Raw genomic sequence first — 15,178 nt, forward strand, 5'->3', positions numbered from 1 at the left:
ACGCTTCTAATGGACTTTTGCTTTGAGTTTTCATTCACTGACTGCAAACATCTTAGAAATATTGAAGAAAAAAACAGAGCTTAATTCATCATTTGCATTTTTTGGTTTGTAGAATTGACATTTATTTATGGCAAACTCTTCAATGTGGCGCATGTGTTACATAAATTTTGCGCAAAATTAGAAATCTTTTATTTTTTTACATTTTATTTTATTATTTTTGCAACACAAATTTGCACATATGAATAATTGGCACCAAATTATCTGGAATGAAAATAATCCGACAGACGGCTGCAGAACATTTCTATCAAATTGCCAATGTATGTAAAGCACTGTGGAATTAATAGAGCTATATAAATGAATAAAATTATTATTAATTATTAAAATTGCAAAGCACAAAATTAATAAGTTGGCTTAAAATATTTAGAAAACAAATCAAAATTACACACGATGATAAAGATAAAAAAAATAAAAAAAAATCCAGAGGATAATTTTAAAATTTAAAAAAGGTTGAAAGCCAAACTCATTAGGTACATAAACAGTAAAAAAAAAATACCAAAAACTAGAAAAAAAAGGCACAAATGTAATGAAGTTAAAATAATTAGGCACAAAATAAAAATGTGAAAAATACCAAAAAAAACGAGAAAAATTAACACATTCAATGACCCTCATTCCAGAAGTTGTAGAAGCCTTTATTTATCCTGCAAATAACTTTTATATTACACCAAAATCTTACCTCTAGGTGATGTCCATTCTTTGCCTACCTGCTGATGGTTTCCCCAGTGTAATAAATGTGGTAATCTGAATATTTGTGGATTTTGCGCCCGTTTTTTGTCCTGTGGATTGTTCCCCTCAAGTCTCCACTGTCGCTCTGTTACCTGACTGGAATGTAAACACTATTAACTCTTTACTGGCTGGATACTGGATAATAATTACCAATCCCATCCACCAGCAGCTTTCCTAACAAAGCCCCCAGCAGAGGGGCCCCACGGATTTACATGGCAGCCATTTATACCAAGGATTCTGGGTTGTGACTGGTTAATACTCAGCTCATTCTTCCCTCTGTGCTCCTGATGGACGAGGGGGGTCGTGAGATGATTTAAGATGATTTACAGCCATGGGAACAGTTGTCAGGGCAAAACCACAAAATAACAGACCCCCCCGGATACTGATGGGGACAATAATGCAGGGTTTATAACAGACCGAGAATAGACGGCACCGGGGCCTGAACGTGGTCAAGTGGAGAAACTGATCAGATCCAGGGGCGACGCCGGACCCCAAACTGCTGCAAGTGGACCCCAGACAATGCTGAGACGCAGGTCAGTGCGAAACGGGGGAATGTATACTGATTATACAAGAAAGATCATATATTAGACTGAGATAAGAACTTTATAGAGAACATAATTACTATAATACTGCCCCTATGTACAAGAATATAACTACTATAATACTGCCCCCTATGTACAAGAATATAACTACTATAATACTGCCCCTATGTACAAGAATAAATCTACTATAATACTGCTCCCTATGTACAAGAATATAACTACTATAATACTGCCCCCTATGTACAAGAATATAACTACTATAATACTGCCCCCTATGTACAAGAATATATCTACTATAATACTGCCCCTATGTACAAGAATATAACTACTATAATACTGCCCCCTATGTACAAGAATATAACTACTATAATACTGTCCCCTATGTACAAGAATATAACTACTATAACACTGCTCCTATGTACAAGAATATATCTATTATAATACTGCCTCTATGTACAAGAATATAACTACTATAATACTGCCCCTATGTACAAGAATATATCTACTATAATACTGTCCCCTATGTACAAGAATATAACTACTATAATACTGCCCCTATGTACAAGAATATATCTACTATAATACTGCCCCTATGTACAAGAATATAACTACTATAATACTGCCCCTATGTACAAGAATATAACTACTATAATACTGCCCCCTATGTACAAGAATATAACTACTATAATACTGCCCCCTATGTACAAGAATATCAAGAATATAACTACTATAATACTGTCCCCTATGTACAAGAATATAACTACTATAATACTGCCCCCTATGTACAAGAATATAACTACTATAATACTGTCCCCTATGTACAAGAATATAACTACTATAATACTGCCCCTATGTACAAGAATATAACTACTATAATACTGTCCCCTATGTACAAGAATATAACTACTATAATACTGCCCCTATGTACAAGAATATAACTACTATAATACTGCTCCTATGTACAAGAATATAACTACTATAATACTGCCCCCTATATACAAGAATATAACTACTATAATACTGCCCCCTATATACAAGAATATAACTACTATAATACTGCTCCTATGTACAAGAATATAACTACTATAATACTGCCCCCTATGTACAGGAATATAACTACTATAATACTGCTCCCTATGTACAAGAATATAACTACTATAATACTTCCCTTATGTATAAGAATAGAATAAATGTAATATTGAGAAGTCTACACTTTCCTGGGTTCATCAGTTACCTCTATTCTACACCTCTGGTGATCTGCTGGATTCTTCTGGTGACGGATGTTGATATTTGCACCTTTGTTCCACTACTAGGTGTTAATTGTGTTTGACAAGACATCGATCATGAAGTGTCTGCCCCTGTATGACCCTTCCATTCTGTTTCAGGCCATTATTTGTCTTCTGGGAATGACTAGTTCAGTGATGTGAAGTCGGTTACCTGATATGTGCACGTATGTTACACCGCTATACTGCTATTACCTGGGCATAATATAATAATAATAATATTTATTCATTTATATATTCTATTCCTATATATATTGTGTCATTACACACAGAGGGATCTATTCCTATATATTATATAGAGTCGTTACACACAGAGGGATCTATTACTATATATTATATAGAGTCATTACACACAGAGGGATCTATTCCTATATATTATATAGAGTCATTACACACAGAAGGATCTATTACTATATATTATATAGAGTCATTACACACAGATGGATCTATTCCTATATATTATATAGAGTCATTACACACAGAGGGATCTATTCCTATGTATTATATAGAGTCAGTACACACAGAGGGATCTATTTCTATATATTATATAGAGTCACTACACAAAGATGGATCTATCCCTATATATTATATAGAGTCATTACACACAGAGGGCTCTATTCCTACATATTATATAGTCAATATACACAGAGGGATCTATTCCTATATATTATATAGAGTCATTACACACACAGAGGGATCTATTCCTATATATTATATAGAGTCATTACACACAGAGGGATCTATTCCTATATATTATATAGAGTCAATACACACAGAGGGATCTATTCCTATATATTATATAGAGTCATTACACACAGAGGGATCTATTCCTATATTCTCTATGGGGTTTAGGTCAGGAGAGTTTTCTGGCCAATCAAGCCCAGTGATACTGTGGTTAGTAAACCAGGTATTGGTACTTTTGGCAGTGTGGACAGGGGCCACGTCCTGCTGGAAAATGACATTTCCATCTCCAGAAAGCTTGTCAGCAGAGGGAAGCATGAAGAGCTGTACAATTTCCTGGCCGCTTGGATTGTGGCCTCTCCACTCTTCCTCCAGACTCTGGGACCGCGATCTCCAAATGAAATGCAGAATTTACTTTCATCTGAAACAACACCTTGGACACTGAGAACAGTCCAGATCTTCTTCTCCTTGGCCCAGGTAAGTCGCTTCTGGCGTTGTCTATTGGTCATGAGTAGTGACACAAGGAATGCGACACTAGTAGCCCATGTCCTGGATACGTCTGTGTGTGGTGGCTCTTGAAACACTGACTCCAGCCGCGTTCACACCTTGTGAATCTTCCCCAAATTTTTGAATGGCCTTTTCTTACCAATCCTGTCAAGGCTGCAGCTATGCCAGTTGCTTCTGCACCTTTTTCTACCACACTTTTACCTTCCACTCAACGTTCCATTAATATACTTGGATACAGCACTCTCTGAACAGCCAGCTTTTTTGGCAATGACCTTTTGTGGCTTACCCTCCTTGTGGAATATGTACAATGACTGCCTTCTGGACATCTGTCATCAGTCTTCCCCATGATTGTGTAGCCTACTGAACCAGACTAAGGGACCATTTTATACCCTTAAGAAGCCTTTGCAGGTGTTTTGTGTTAATTATTCTAATTTTCTTGAGATAATGACTTGGGTTTTCATTGGCTGTAAGCCATAGTCATCAACATGAACAGAAATAAACACTTGAAATAGATCCCTCTGTGTGTAATGACTCTATATAATATATAGGAATAGATCCCTCTGTGTGTAATGACTCTATATAATATATAGGAATAGATCCCTCTGTGTGTAATGACTATATAATATATAGGAATAGATCCCTTGGTGTGTGTAATGACTCTATATAATATATAGGAATAGATCCCTCTGTGTGTGTAATGACTCTATATAATATATAGGAATAGATCCCTCTGTGTGTGTGTAATGACTCTATATAATATATAGGAATAGATCCCTCTGTGTGTAATAACTCTATATAATATATAGGAATAGATCCCTCTGTGTGTAATGACTCTATATAATATATAGGAATAGATCCCTCTGTGTGTAATGACTCTATATAATATATAGGAATAGATCCCTCTTTGTGTAATGACTCTATAATATATAGGAATAGATCCCTCTGTGTGTAATGACTCTATATAATATATAGGAATAGATCCCTCTGTGTGTAATGACTCTATATAATATATAGGAATAGATCCCTCTTTGTGTAATGACTCTATAATATATAGGAATAGATCCCTCTGTGTGTAATGACTCTATATAATATATAGGAATAGATCCCTCTGTGTGTAATGACTCTATATAATATATAGGAATAGATCCCTCTGTGTGTAATGACTCTATAATATATGCGTTTCCCTTTTTGTATTGAATTACTGAAATTAACTTTTTGATGATATTGTAACTTTTTGCGATGCACTTGTATATACGGTGCTCAGCATAAGTGAGTACACCCCCTTTGGAAAAGTAAGATTTTAATCAATACCTCACTAAACTGAAGAAAAATTTCCAAACATTTTAACAAAATGAGTTTTACAGTATTTTTTTTAACCTATTAAATGACAGACAGATTAACAATAGAACTTTCATTACAAAATCTTCAGTTTTACTCAAAGTAGTTGATGGAAAATTAGTACACCCCACATCAAAAACTACTACATCCAATATTGTGTATGGCCGCTATGATGTGCTCAGATAGCCCCGAGTCTGCTAGTTCTGGAATGGACAACGTTACAACCTCCATCTTCCCCTTCTTCTAGAGCCTGGTCATTATAATAAGGAGATGCAGTATCACCGCCTGAACACTAGATGTCCCCACAGGTAGATGTATAAAGTATCTGAATCTCCACTAGAGAAGTACAGTACTGTATAAGATCACCTGGCTGATAACAGATAACAACAGATTGCATTTACCTGCAAATAAACCATAAATATCTTTGAGTTTTTTCTGTTCTGGTAACAAGCGTGTATGAGCGATCTATGATCGCTGCCCTCAGCCCCAGGACACTGCGGGGTCTCAGGAAATGGGGGACATTTTCCTATTGTAATTATCAGCGCTCCCCAACACTGATAATCCTGGTGAGGGGCGACGTAAAGATAGAGACAGGTCAGCACAGCCCGATCACAGCATATTCACCAACAGCAACTGACCCGGAGCAAGAATGTCACTGCAAATACAAAGACATCTACAGATCATTACTACTGCTCGTCAGGAGGTCCCCTGTGTACAGGAATATAACTGCTATAATACTGCCCCTATGTACAAGAATATAACTACTATAATACTGCCCCTATGTACAAGAATATAACTACTATAATACTGCCCCTATGTACAAGAATATTACTACTATAATACTGCCCTCTATGTACAGGAATATAACTGCTACAATACTGCCCCTATGTACAAGAATATAACTACTATAATACTGCCCCTATGTACAAGAATATAGCTACTATAATACTGCCCCTATGTACAAGAATATAACTACTATAATACTGCCCCCTATGTACAAGAATATAACTACTATAATACTGCCTCCTATGTACAAGAATATAACTACTATAATACTGCCCCCTATGTACAAGAATATAACTACTATAATACTGCCCCTATGTACAAGAATATAACTACTATAATACTGCCCCTATGTACAAGAATATAACTACTATAATACTGCCCCCTATGTACAAGAATATAACTACTATAATACTGCCTCCTATGTACAAGAATATAACTACTATAATACTGCCCCTATGTACAAGAATATAACTACTATAATACTGCCCCCTATGTACAAGAATATAACTACTATAATACTGCCTCCTATGTACAAGAATATAACTACTATAATACTGCTCCCTATGTACAAGAATATTACTATAATACTGCCCCTATGTACAAGAATATAACTACTTTAATACTGCCCCTATGTACAAGAATATAACTACTATAATACTGCTCCCTATGTACAAGAATATAACTGCTATAATACTGCTCCCTATGTACAAGAATATAACTACTATAATACTGCCCCTATGTACAAGAATATAACTACTATAATACTGCTCCTATATACAAGAACATAACTACTATAATACTGCCCCTATGTACAAGAATATAACTACTATAATAGTGCTCCTATGTACAAGAATATAACTACTATAATACTGCCCCTATATACAAGAATATAACTACTATAATACTGCTCCTATATACAAGAATATAACTACTATAATACTGCCCCCTATGTACAAGAATATAACTACTATAATACTGCCCCTATGTACAAGAATATAACTACTATAATACTGCTCCTATGTACAAGAATATAACTACTATAATACTGCCCCTATATACAAACAAGAATATAACTGCTATAATACTGCCTGTGTATATAAACCCTGATATAGTATGTTGTGATGTGGGGTGGTCTGTGCTCGGATGTCTCCGCTCTCGGGGGTCGTCGGTGCTCGGATGTCTCCGCTCTTGGAGGTCGTCGGTGCTCGGATGTCTCCGCTCTCGGGGGTCGTCGGTGCTCGGATGTCTCCGCTCTCGGGGGTTGTCGGTGCTCGGATGTCTCCGCTCTCGGGGGTCGTCGGTGCTCGGATGTCTCCGCTCTCGGGGGTCGTCGGTGCTCGGATGTCTCCGCTCTCGGGGGTCGTCGGTGCTCGGATGTCTCCGCTCTCGGGGGTCGTCGGTGCTCGGATGTCTCCGCTCTCGGGGGTCGTCGGTGCTCGGATGTCTCCGCTCTCGGGGGTCGTCGGTGCTCGGATGTCTCCGCTCTCGGGGGTCGTCGGTGCTCAGATGTCTCCGCTCTCGGGGGTCGTCGGTGCTCGGATGTCTCCGCTCTCGGGGGTCGTTGGTGCTCGGATGTCTCCGCTCTTGGGGGTCGTCGGTGCTCGGATGTCTCCGCTCTCTGGGGTCGTCGGTGCTCGGATGTCTCCGCTCTCGGGGGTCGTCGGTGCTCGGATGTTTCCGCTCTCGGGGGTCGTCGGTGCTCGGATGTCTCCGCTCTCGGGGGTTGTCGGTGCTCGGATGTCTCCGCTCTCGGGGGTTGTCGGTGCTCGGATGTCTCCGCTCTCGGGGGTCGTCGGTGCTCGGATGTCTCCGCTCTCGGGGGTCGTCGGTGCTCGGATGTCTCCGCTCTCGGGGGTCGTCGGTGCTCGGATGTCTCCGCTCTCGGGGGTCGTCGGTGCTCGGATGTCTCCGCTCTTGGGGGTCGTCGGTGCTCGGATGTCTCCGCTCTCGGGAGTGGTCGGTGCTCGGATGTCTCCGCTCTCGGGGGTGGTCGGTGCTCGGATGTCTCCGCTCTTGGGGGTCGTCGGTGCTCGGATGTCTCCGCTCTCGGGGGTCGTCGGTGCTTGGATGTCTCCGCTCTCGGGGGTCGTCGGTGCTCGGATGTCTCCGCTCTCGGGGTTCGTCGGTGCTCGGATGTCTCCGCTCTCGAGGGTTGTCGGTGCTCGGATGTCTCCGCTCTCGGGGGTGGTCGGTGCTCGGATGTCTCCGCTCTCGGGGGTCGTCGGTGCTCGGATGTCTCCGCTCTTGGGGGTCGTCGGTGCTCGGATGTCTCCGCTCTCGGGGGCGGTGGGGCTGATGTTACTGTATAGCTGTTTTTGGTTACTATGTGACACGTGCTGTTGCTGCTCATTGTCTTCTGGGACAGATTCTCGTCTTTGGAGGTTTCTTCTGACACTCTTAGGCCCGGGGCGCTGTCTCTGTGGCACGCTAATTATACAGGGTGACTTCCTGCAGGAATGTGGTAGCCATGGACCGTATCTTCCAGATCAGGATGCCGTGCCGCAGAGACGGGCACCGGGGCCGGTGGCTTGTGCTGAGGTTTCGTGTCCTTGTAGTGAGCAGTCCTATAGACAATGGCGCCGCGCCTGTGGCTTGTGTTGTTACTGGCCCTGAGCCATATGTGACCCTGAGCCAACACAGCGCGGGATCCGTGTGGAGCAGCCCCGAGCAGGACGTCAGGTGAGTGCGGACGTGTGTAGTGATCTGTGGAAGAGATCATATACAGTATATGGGTGATCTATAGGGTATGGGCCACAGCTGAGATTATATACAGCATATAGGTGATCTATAGGGTATGGGCCACAGCTGAGATCATATACATTATATAGGTGATCTATAGGGTATGGGCCACAGCTGAGATCATATACATTATATGGGTGATCTATAGGGTATGGGCCACAGCTGAGATCATATACATTATATGGGTGATCTATAGGGTATGGGCCACAGCTGAGATCATATACAGTATATAGCTGATCTATAGGGTACAGGCCACAGCTGAGATCATATACATCATATAGGTGATCTATAGGGTATGGCCCTTAGCGGAGATGATATACAGTATATAGGTGATCTATAGGGTACAGGCCACAGCTGAGTTCATATACAGTATATAGGTGATCTATAGGGTACAGGCCACAGCTGAGATCATATACAGTATATAGGTGATCTATAGGGTACAGGCCACAGCTGAGATCATATACAGTATATAGGTGATCTATAGGGTACAGGCCACAGCTGAGATCATATACAGTATATAGGTGATCTATAGGGTACAGGCCACAGCTGAGATCATATACAGCATATAGGTGAACTATAGGGTATGGGCCTTAGCGGAGATGATATACAGTATATAGGTGATCTATAGGGTATGGGCCACAACGGAGATCATATACGGTATATAGGTGATCTATAGGATATGGGCCACAGCTGAGATCATATACGGTATATAGGTGATCTATTGGGTATGGGCCACAGCGGAGATCATATACAGTATATAGGTGATCTATAGGGTATGGACCACAGTGGAGATCATATACAGTATATAGGTGATCTATAGGGTAGGGGCCACAGTGGAGATCATATACAGTATATAGGTGATCTATAGGGTATGGACCACAGTGGAGATCATATACAGTTTATAGGTGAGCTATAGGGTATGGGCCACAGTGGAGATCCTATACAGTATATAGGTGATCTATAGGGTATGGGCCTTAGCGGAGATGATATACAGTATATAGGTGATCTATAGGGTATGGGCCACAGCGGAGATCATATACGGTATATAGGTGATCTATAGGATATGGGCCACAGCTGAGATCATATCCGGTATATAGGTGATCTATTGGGTATGGGCCACAGCGGAGATCATATACAGTATATAGGTGATCTATAGGGTATGGACCACAGTGGAGATCATATACAGTATATAGGTGATCTATAGGGTATGGGCCACAGTGGAGATCATATACAGTATATAGGTGATCTATAGGGTATGGACCACAGTGGAGATCATATACAGTTTATAGGTGAGCTATAGGGTATGGGCCACAGTGGAGATCCTATACAGTATATAGGTGATCTATAGGGTATGGACTACAGTGGAGATCATATACAGTATATAGGTGATCTATAGGGTATGGGCCACAGCGGAGATCATATACAGTATATAGGTGATCTATAGGGTATGGACCACAGTGGAGATCATATACAGTATATAGGTGATCTATAGGGAATGGGCCACAGTGGAGATCCTATACAGTATATAGGTGATCTATAGGGTATGGGCAACAGTGGATATCATATACAGTATATAGATGATCTATAGGGTATGGACCAGAGTGGATATCATATACAGTATATAGGTGACCTATATAATATGGACCACAGCAAAGATCATAAACAGTATATGGGTGATCTATAGGGTATGGGCCACAGTGGAGATCCTATACAGTATACAGTTGATCTATAGGGTATGGGCCACAGCGAAGATCATATACAGTATATAGGTGATCTATAGGGTATGGGCCACCACGGAGATCATATACAGTATATAGGTGATCTATAGGGTATGGGCCACAGCGGAGATCATATACAGTATATAGGTGATCTATAGGGTATGGGCCACAGTGGAGATCCTGTAATTACTGGGCAGATGGACGAGGATTAGGATTTATTTAGCTCTGTGAAGTGACTTGTTTGTGTGGCAAATGGAGAAGAAATTTAGTATCAATATGGGCTCAGTGGTTAGCACAATACAATGACTCAGTGGTTAGCACTATACGGTGGCTCAGTGGTTAGCACTGTACGGTGGCTCAGTGTTTAGCACTATATGGTGGCTCAGTGTTTAGCACTATACAGTGGATCAGTGGTTAGCCCTCTATGGTGGATCAGTGGTTAGTACTGTGTGGTGCATCAATGGTTAGCACTGTACGGTGGCTCAGTGGTGAACACTATACAATTGTTAAGTGGTTAGCACTATACGGTGGCTCAGTGGTTAGCACTATACTGTGGCTCAGTGATTAGCACTAATGCGGATCAGTGATTAGCACTGTACGGTGGCTCAGAGGTTAAGCATTATAAGGTGGCTCAGTGATTACCACTATACGGTGGCTCAGTTATTAGCACTAATGTGGATCAGTGATTAGCACTGTTCGGTGTCTCAGAGGTTAAGCATTATATAGTGGCTCAGTTTGTTAGCACTATACGGTGACTCAGTTGTGAGAACTATCCGATGGCTCAGTGGTTAAGCACTTTATGGTGGCTCAGTGGTTAGCACTATTAATTTATAGTATTTGGTTCTTGGGTTCAAAGGAGTTTGTATGTTCTCCCATTGTTTTTGTTTCCTTTCACACTCTAATGACATACAAATAGGGAATGTAGATTGTGAGTCTCAATGGGGACAGGGATGATAAGTATATGAATTGTTATGGAATTAATAGCGCTTATATAAGTGAGTAAAAGAAATAAAATAAAACAAATATCCTGTGGTGATTCTACTCCGGGATTTAGAGAAAAGAGAAGTGACAAGGTTTAGAAAATCATCTTTTATCACTTTCTATAAGTGAGCTCTCCCAGGCTATGGAGCTCTGCCAGGCTATGGAGCTCTCCCAGGCTATGGAGCTCTGCCAGGCTATGGAGCTCTCCCAGGCTATGGAGCTCTTCCAGGCTATGGAGCTCTGCCAGGCTATGGAGCTCTGCCAGGCTATGGAGCTCTCCCAGGCTATGGAGCTCTCCCAGGCTATGGAGCTCTGCCAGGCTATGGAGCTCTGCCAGGCTATGGAGCTCTTCCAGGCTATGGAGCTCTGCCAGGCTATGGAGCTCTTCCAGGCTATGGAGCTCTTCCAGGCTATGGAGCTCTGCCAGGCTATGGAGCTCTTCCAGGCTATGGAGCTCTTCCAGGCTATGGAGCTCTTCCAGGCTATGGAACTCTTCCAGGCTATGGAGCTCTTCCAGGCTGTGGAGCTCTCCCAGGCTATGGAGCTCTGCCAGGCTATGGAGCTCTTCCAGGCTATGGAGCTCTCCCAGGCTATGGAGCTCTGCCAGGCTATGGAGCTCTGCCAGGCTGTGGAGCTCTCCCAGGCTGTGGAGCTCTCCCAGGCTGTGGAGCTCTCCCAGGCTACGGAGCTGTGCCAGGCTATGGAGCTCTTCCAGGCTATGGAGCTCTTCCAGGCTATGGAGCTCTGCCAGGCTATGGAGCTCTCCCAGGCTATGGAGCTCTTCCAGGCTATGGAGCTCTCCCAGGCTGTGGAGCTCTTCCAGGCTATGGAGCTCTGCCAGGCTATGGAGCTCTACCAGGCTATGGAGCTCTCCCAGGCTATGGAGCTCTGCCAGGCTTTGGAGCTCTGCCAGGCTATGGAGCTCTTCCAGGCTATGGAGCTCTCCCAGGCTATGGAGCTCTGCCAGGCTTTGGAGCTCTGCCAGGCTATGGAGCTCTCCCAGGCTATGGAGCTCTCCCAGGCTGTGGAGCTCTGCCAGGCTGTGGAGCTCTTCCAGGCTATGGAGCTCTTCCAGGCTATGGAGCTCTTCCAGGCTATGGAGCTCTTCCAGGCTATGGAGCTCTGCCAGGCTATGGAGCTCTTCCAGGCTATGGAGCTCTGCCAGGCTATGGAGCTCTTCCAGGCTATGGAGCTCTTCCAGGCTATGGAGCTCTGCCAGGCTGTGGAGCTCTCCCAGGGTATGGAGCTCTCCCAGGCTATGGAGCTCTTCCAGGCTTTGGAGCTCTGCCAGGCTATGGAGCTTTCCCAGGCTATGGAGCTTTCCCAGGCTATGGAGCTCTGCCAGGCTTTGGAGCTCTGCCAGGCTATGGAGCTCTTCCAGGCTATGGAGCTCTGCCAGGCTATGGAGCTCTCCCAGGCTATGGGGCGGATGCCGCCTGGAAGATAACTCCGCCTCCAGAGATTATTTTAAATAAAAAAGTCGTTACCGTTGCGATGAGTGACGTCCGCTCACTGCAGAGCTGTGTGTGATTATAACTGACACTTCTGCAGGTGCTGCTCAGCTTCAGCCTCCAGCTCGCAGGCAGACAGTGCTGCAATATTGTTGCAATGAAGCAGAGCTCAGGGAGCTGTAAAAAATGTATTTGCAAGAAGTTAAATTCATTTCTCCTGTTCTGTGTCATTTACTTGTCACACTGGTAACGCCCCTTTTATTTAAAATAATCCCTGGAGGCGGAGTTATCTTCCAGGCAGCATCCGCCCCGAAGCCTGGAAGAGCTCATTTACATAAAGTGACAAAAGATGATTTTTCCACTACAAGGCATCTGATATGAAGCAGACAGGCAGGACAGACATTGTTCAGCATTCTATAACCTATATGCCTAAATTAATAGATTAGATGGGTCAAATGTGGTGACAGATTCTCTTTAGAGGAAAAGAGGTGACAAATCATAAATGGTGATTCTTTAATGTACCAGTATTGGCACTATGGATTCTTTACTGTAAGAGCAGTGAGATTATAGATTTTTTATTATACAAGCAGTGATGCTATGAACTCTTTACTATAAGAGCAGTGAGACTATGAATTGTTTAAAGTGTGAGCAGTGAGCTTCTAGATTCCTTACTGTAAGAGCTGGGGGACTATAGATATACTGTACAAGCAGTGCCACCATGGATTCTTTACCATGTTAGCAGGGACACTATGGATTCCTTACTGTACAAGCAGTGCCACCATGGATTCTTTACCATGTTAGCAGGGACACTATGGATTCCTTACTGTACAAGCAGTGCCACCATGGATTCTTTACCATGTTAGCAGGGACACTATGGATTCCTTACTGTACAAGCAGTGCCACCATGGATTCTTTACCATGTTAGCAGGGACACTATGGATTCCTTACTGTACAAGCAGTGCCACCATGGATTCTTTACCATGTTAGCAGGGACACTATGGATTCCTTACTGTACAAGCAGTGCCACCATGGATTCTTTACCATGTTAGCAGGGACACTATGGATTCCTTACTGTACAAGCAGTGCCACCATGGATTCTTTACCATGTTAGCAGGGACACTATGGATTCCTTACTGTATGAGCAGTGCCACCTTGGATTCTTTACTGTATGAGCAGTGACACTACAGATTCCTTACGGTTGGAGCATTGAGATTATGGAGCTCTATCACATGATGTTGTGATCGCTGGTTCACTGCATGAATTCTAGAAGGTCCTGGACATTCTCGGGACTAGACTCTGATGAGACGTTGATCTAGTAATTTATTATACCTGCAACATCTGGAGTCGGAAAGGACTTATGTTGCTGGCGGGGGCCCCTGCCGCTTCAGGGGCTGCTCTTATCGGGGTGCGCTGCAGCGGCTCGAGTGGTGTCCGGACCCGGGCTCGCACGGCCGTCCGTCCTCACAACCGTCGGAAAGGGGGTATTTACAGGGGGGATTGATGTGTCGGTGACGCCACCCGTGGGTTGCGGTAAGGGATTGTGGCACTGCCGCTGCCTGGTGATGGGGCGCCTGGGGCTGATGGAGCGGGGCAGGTAGATGGTATCCCCTCCATGGGTAGGGGAGGTGTAGTCCCGGGGCCCGAGGGTTGAACACGGGAGTAATGGCTGCTGGAGGCGGCGTGCCGGGTTGGACCGGGGGTCAATGGTGTACTCAGTTCAGTATTCTCACACGAGTCCAGTGGTAAACCAAGTTGCCAGTGACCGGCTGCCGTTGGAGGGTGTATTCAGGTCCCACACCCGGGTAAGTGAACAGGTGTCCCTTCCTCCTGCATGTTGGGTTTGTCTCTTCTGTCGGACGACTCCGCTTGGAACGGGGAAGTCCACTCCCGGAACTGTGTATGTTGTGAGCTGTGGCCCGCAAAATCTGACCCTTGGGATTTCTGTGGGTTCTGACGGACACCCTATCCCCCGTGTTGGGCTTCCGTTTTGCTCTCTGGGCTTCTGGAGAACAAGGCCTGAAACCTTGTCCTCTGCTGGTCGATTAAGAAGGGGTATGCAACCTTCCTCATCCTAGGGTCCAGGCACCCTGTCTGTGCACGGCCTCCGGATCGGATTTCTGCTGTCGGCACCGGTGGGCTACAACCCTGCCCCAGTCCACTGTAGGTCTCCCGCGACCGGATCTCCGTTGCCTGTGGCCCTGTTTGCTGTCTGCCACCTAGCCAGGTAGTCCAAGGGCCCCTACCCCTGACTACACTTCACTTCAGCTCCAACCTCTACTGTCCACTTCAACTGTCAACTCTGTTCTCCTACTCAGACTCAGACTCAAACTTAGACTTAGTCTTGACTTAGACTTGACTTAGACTGAAGT

At 43.9% G+C, this 15,178-nt stretch overlaps 1 protein-coding gene across 3 annotated transcripts in view; it reads left to right on the forward strand.

Annotated features, from left to right (window-relative positions):
- Window positions 1–1,118: 1,118 nt before the first annotated feature.
- The window catches only part of TOGARAM2 (TOG array regulator of axonemal microtubules 2), a 93,042-nt gene continuing 78,982 nt past the window's right edge, over window positions 1,119–15,178 (forward strand). The window contains exons 1-2 of one of the 3 annotated variants that reach the window (XM_075337930.1): window positions 1,119–1,316; window positions 2,711–2,775. The gene's annotated coding sequence lies outside the window, so the exon portion shown is untranslated. The remainder of the gene's footprint in view (window positions 1,317–2,710; window positions 2,776–15,178) is intronic. The other 2 variants (XM_075337929.1, XM_075337932.1) reach the window with 2 other exon arrangements.

The sequence above is a fragment of the Anomaloglossus baeobatrachus genome, chromosome 3 (assembly GCF_048569485.1).
Source record: "Anomaloglossus baeobatrachus isolate aAnoBae1 chromosome 3, aAnoBae1.hap1, whole genome shotgun sequence".
In the NCBI taxonomy this organism is placed as follows: domain Eukaryota; kingdom Metazoa; phylum Chordata; class Amphibia; order Anura; family Aromobatidae; genus Anomaloglossus; species Anomaloglossus baeobatrachus.